Source organism: Montipora foliosa, chromosome 1, assembly GCF_036669935.1.
Source record: "Montipora foliosa isolate CH-2021 chromosome 1, ASM3666993v2, whole genome shotgun sequence".
NCBI classification, from domain to species: domain Eukaryota; kingdom Metazoa; phylum Cnidaria; class Anthozoa; order Scleractinia; family Acroporidae; genus Montipora; species Montipora foliosa.
In genome coordinates this window covers 46,931,237-46,936,496 of record NC_090869.1, presented here as the reverse complement: position 1 = coordinate 46,936,496, position 5,260 = coordinate 46,931,237, and the positions used below count along the sequence as shown (strand labels likewise).

The window sequence follows — 5,260 nt, the reverse complement described above, 5'->3', positions numbered from 1 at the left end:
GATCCATTTCATATATCATTTCATCGTTAATACTGAGTGTCACAGATACTTATTTGTTTTCTCTTTTTGTAGGAAATTTCGCTACATTGCCCTTCGACAGCTGGTTCGCTGGTACTGGGGTTATCTCGGCAAACATGTCACGGTCGCTCTTCCATCTTGTGCGGTAAACAATATCCGCCACACCTTTCCAGCTGATTTCGAAGGCTCCTATACACCTTATTGCAAAATGGCTGCCATTTTAGTATTCTTTTGTTTGATTGCGAATTGGCCCTTTTGACCTCGTTCAAGTTTAAATATTCTTTTGAATTTTACGTTTGAAAGCGAGGTCAAGAGGGCCAATTTGCAAGAAAACAAAAGAATACTAAAATGGCGGCCATTTTGGAATAAGGTGTATACACTGGCTTGTAACTGCTTGCAATCGATCACTGCTTTCATTGTAGTGAAGCGAGGCCGAAAGAAGTCTGTAGATTGTAATTCAAAGACGTTCATAATAATATTATTATTATTGCATATGAAACACTCCTACGTTCAAGTCATTTGTATTTATCACTTTGCGTTCAAGATCAAACCAAAAAAGTCCAATATGACACTGTACAGCTACATCACTCAAATTTCTTTCTTTCGTCGCTACTGGTTTCAGTTTCAGGTATTTGTTCAGAAAGGTCAACTTCTGGCTCAGAGCTAGCTCCAGGACAACTAGCTTCCTCGTAATCTTTCAATAACTAAGAAAAAAGGGTTTCTTATGGAATGAATCAATTTATTTCTTGTCAATCTGAAGATTTGCACTTAAATCAATTTTTTACGTATTCTATTAGCCTCTAACTTCTGAAGAGCGCGACTTCTCGGTCTTTTCTCAGTTCTGTCGGACACTGTTGCGAAACGTATGCTTGCATAATTAGGTGATGATAAAAATAAATAGTGATTGATTGTAACAAAGAATAACCGGCAAATTGGGAAGAATCGAGTGGGAATATCCGGTACGTGGTTGAATGCGTTAACAGTTCGTGTCATGAATACAGGGTGTGACGGACATTTAATTGCATTAGTCTCGGTTAAAATAAGTACAATGGACTTGTCAGTGTGCAAGATAAGCCCTTGGGAAATCTCGGATATCTCGGAGAAAGGTGTGTGTACTTCCGGAAAGGGTAGATAAATAGGAACAATACTGTAAGTGTAGATTGAAAAATTGTGAAAGATCGAAAGATTGTACATTGGACCGCAAATAAAAGAACGTGGAAAAATACAGTCCTCAGTTTTGTTGAACCAGCGGACCGCAGAGATTTTCGTTGAGATTTCCGCAAAAGACACTTCCGGTTCCTCGCATTCTTCAAACCACTTTGTTTCTGGAAGTTGCTTCTTCTTTGTAAGGCCTATTTCTGCCATGTAACTGTTTTCATAACAGTCGGGAGAAAAATGATGGCTACAAATAACAGAATGTACCGACGGCTCTACGAAATAAGCTCTTTTCACTTGAACAAATTTCACCCATTGTCGCTTCAAATTTGCGTCTTTTGGGAATTTCTACATGGTATGCACGGTTTTGTTTGAGTTACTACGGTGAGCTGTTTTCCGTTTTAAGTTGTCTTCACACAACCACACTTACGGTACATTGCTCTAAGGATCTTTTCTCCATTAGAGATGATTAGCGCTTTATTCCATATTGTCAACTGAGCTGCGTTTTGTCTTCCTGGAGATTCACGTTGTCTTTGCGTAATATGTAGCTCTAACAGTACACGATATTGTTTTGGTATTGTATATTGTAGTGCCATGGAAGAAGTCTTAGATAAATAGTCCCCTGAGAAGACATGTGGTTACTAGCGAAGTACTGAACCAAGAGAGATTGAAGAACATAGAAGGGAATCGCGAAACATTGGTTTCTGGTCTGACATGTTGATCATTTTCAAGTTCCCTCACAAGTTCTTGTCACCACAAATTCAAGCGTGCACTCTGAGCATCTGACAGCTTTGCAGAAAAATTCACTGAAGTAAATCCCTCCCTGTCCGGCGGAGTTAGTATCTGGATGGGCGACCTAAAAAATATACCACTTTGTAAGAGGAGCATAGGACCGAAAATTCTATTTTCAGGCTAACAAATGCGAACCAAGCAAGGTACAGATTTTGTTAGCTTGCTTTATGCAAAACAAATATTGATGCAAAGGAAAATAAATATTGATACACAGATTTTTGGGAAGAGCAGAAGGAAGTTTTCAGGACGGTCGATCGAGAATAAAATATTTTGCCATCAGTAACAAAATTTACGACATGAAAACAACATTAATTTTGAGCCACGAATATAAAAAGTTACCATCAGCGCAAAAAATTTTGGGAGATTTTTGAATAGTTGAATATTGTTATTGTACTTTTGGCTACACCGAGTAAATCGCAAAATCGACAGTGACATCGAATTCAGCGGGCGCCGTGATCGAGTTACCGCGACGTGTTTATTTGCGAAACAGTGAAAGATCTGTGTCAAATGATGGCAAGATACCGGGTTTTTGTTTTTATTTGTTTCCTTTTTCTTTCAAGTGTTATAAAGTTTGACAAGAAATGTGCGAATTCAACCGCAAAGATCTGAAAGATCACAATCGCTAAACTCTTGAGGTTGACCATTGTTTCTGCAAAGTCAAAAATTTACTCTCTAAGACGAGGTTATTTATTATCAGGTAATTCCATCGTTTTGGGAATAGCAGCTACTTTATTATTCATCAGCGTCACAATTCGTTATTTACCGATTTTGGGGCTCATTTTGTTGAAACTCAAGCACGCTTCCAACAGACCTGTTTATTTTCGTGACTTATGCGCTGCTTACAGTGCACTACCACAAAAATCCTCCCCACATTTCAACACACGTATGCAAATTTGTTAAGCTCGAAAATTACACATGATAAATTTACAAAAGGTGGAAATTTCACAGAAATCTTTTCCAACTAACTATTAATTGAAACAAACAACATATTTGCTATAAGAGGCAAAATACCCTTCCCATTTCAATTGCGTGCGTGCAAACAAGACCCAATCGGTGTCACAAAGTTAAATCAACTTGTGACAGTTCACATCAAACCCTTTTCGAAAGAACCTTGACCGTAAATAATAAAGCTCAAAAGAGACAACAAGCTTTCATTCAAATAATTTTTCACTGTCACATTTCCAAGTTTTTTACCTTTGCAGAGTTGAGTCACAAAATAAATGTAACTTGCCAGACAACTTAGATGCGACCGTGCTGTGATGCATTCAAGACGTTCCATTCCCAGAAGAGTGCGATTATATCAGAGAATAGTAAAATATGAATTTTGACAAACGATTTTTCCGATTCTCTGATTCTCCAAGTTCTAAACCATTCTCCGATTTTCCGATTATATGATTCTTCTGATTCTACCATTATTCCTATTCTCTAAGTTCAATACTATTCTCCGATTTTCCCGATTATACCTAGTATTGCGATTATGGCTAAATCAGAGAATAGGAAAATATGAATTTCGACATATTCCTATACTGTAAGTTCAATACTATTCTCCGATTTCCCGATTATACGATTCTTCCGATTCTACCATTAGGCTAGATTGCAGAATACCCGGCCCGCTAAATGTCTTACTTAAAAATCTGCCACCGCAGTCCCGCAGTCCGCAGTGGCATGGGACAGAAAATGCTATTTATATAAACAACTCTGATCCTAAACCCAACCGGGTATTCTGCAATCACTCTTTAGCTTTCACTTTGCGGTTTGGTTAACTACACTTTTCACGAGAAAGCACTCGTTTACTGATTTAGCTTAAGCACTCTCGTAACATTTTAGCTTTCATTTTGCGATTCGCTCAACTAGTATACTTCTCACGAGATCATGTGAAGAAGAAAGCACTACAATAGTTTACTGATAATCTCGTACCCAGATCTCACTTTGTCACTGGAAATGTAAGATCTGGTAAAGTTCGATAGTACACCATTTTTCATTGGCTACTAAAAAAAGGTTGCGGCAATGCAATCTACGCTCCGATTGGCTTATTTCGCGGGCCACTTGGTGAAGGTTTGGTTTTCGCAAGCTCATGTGCTGTTTTCAATAAATGCCAGTTGTGCGGAGGAAAGCTTTGTTTTTTTCGGTTTGGCTAACTACACTTTGCACTTTGTAAGCGGTCATGGTTAGTGCGCTCGACTCCGGATCGAGTGGTCCGGGTTCGGGGCCCGGCCGGGGACATGGCGTTGTGTTCTTGGACAAGACACTTTACTCTCACGGTGCCTCTCTCCACCCAGGTGTATAATTGGGTACCGGCGTAATGCTGGGGGTAACCCTGCGATGGACTAGCATCCCATCCAGGGGGGAGTATAAATACTCCTAGTCGCTTAATGCTACTGAAACCGGAGATAAGTGCCGGCCTGATGGGCCTTCTGGCTCGTAAGCAGTGACTTTACCCTTTCTTTACCTTACGTGTAAGCGTACCAGGGTGGCCAGAAAAAACCTGCGCCAAAAAACCCCGTAGGAAAAAAGGGTACAGGAAATCTGGGACAGGCCAGGCACAACTCACGTCCCCCGCTAGGACTGTAAATAAATTACTCAAAAATTACAAAGCCAGCAAAAGCGAAAATCTAATTCTGAATAAACAATCGCCAGTGAATACTAGAAAATATAAAATAAGACAATGAAAAACGAACAACAGAAACAACTAAATTGATTAGCGGATTCGCACCTCCAACCAGCATGGATATCTAACAAAACATCAGCTGTTTTCCTACAAGCCGGATTGGACGCCGCACCAGACTTCATACTGTGCGTACCGTACTTAGAAACGTCCCTAACAAGTGGCTTAATATGCTTCTTAAATTCCACCCTTAAAGTGGTCATAGAAACGCCCAAACTAGAATGAAAATGCTCCTTAGACTTGGCTTTCATAATTTTACGAAATAATGGAGCGCAGAGGAAGACTGCGGCAAAAGCTTAACCAACCGCTCGGTCACAGTCACAGGACAACTAACCTTGCCAGATCTAGCGAGAACAGCAGTGTGGCCTTCCCTGTACTGATCGTTTTTCATGACACTCCATAAAGAATCGGTAAATAAGGCCGCTTCAAGCCAAATCCGGGGACTTAGGATATCTGAAAGAAAAGAAAAAATATCGTGAAAATCAAACAACTACTGCGCCAAAGACCAAATAAACTCGAAGCACTCCAAATAAGGCTCTAACTATGCTAACTCAGGCTCAAAATATGCCAATTCAGTACCAAAATATGCCAAATCAGGCTCAAAATGTGCCAAATCAGGCTCAAAATATG

General features: G+C 39.8%; 1 protein-coding gene across 1 annotated transcript in view; it reads right to left on the bottom strand.

Moving 5' to 3' along the window:
- Nucleotides 1-1,014: 1,014 nt before the first annotated feature.
- The window catches only part of LOC137999773 (uncharacterized), a 28,650-nt gene continuing 24,404 nt past the window's right edge, over nt 1,015-5,260 (bottom strand). Inside the window, exons 5-6 of the mRNA XM_068845705.1 lie at nt 4,965-5,260; nt 1,015-2,029 (exon numbers count right to left, since the gene is read on the bottom strand). The exon at nt 4,965-5,260 is cut by the window's right edge and continues 733 nt beyond it. The gene's annotated coding sequence lies outside the window, so the exon portion shown is untranslated. The remainder of the gene's footprint in view (nt 2,030-4,964) is intronic.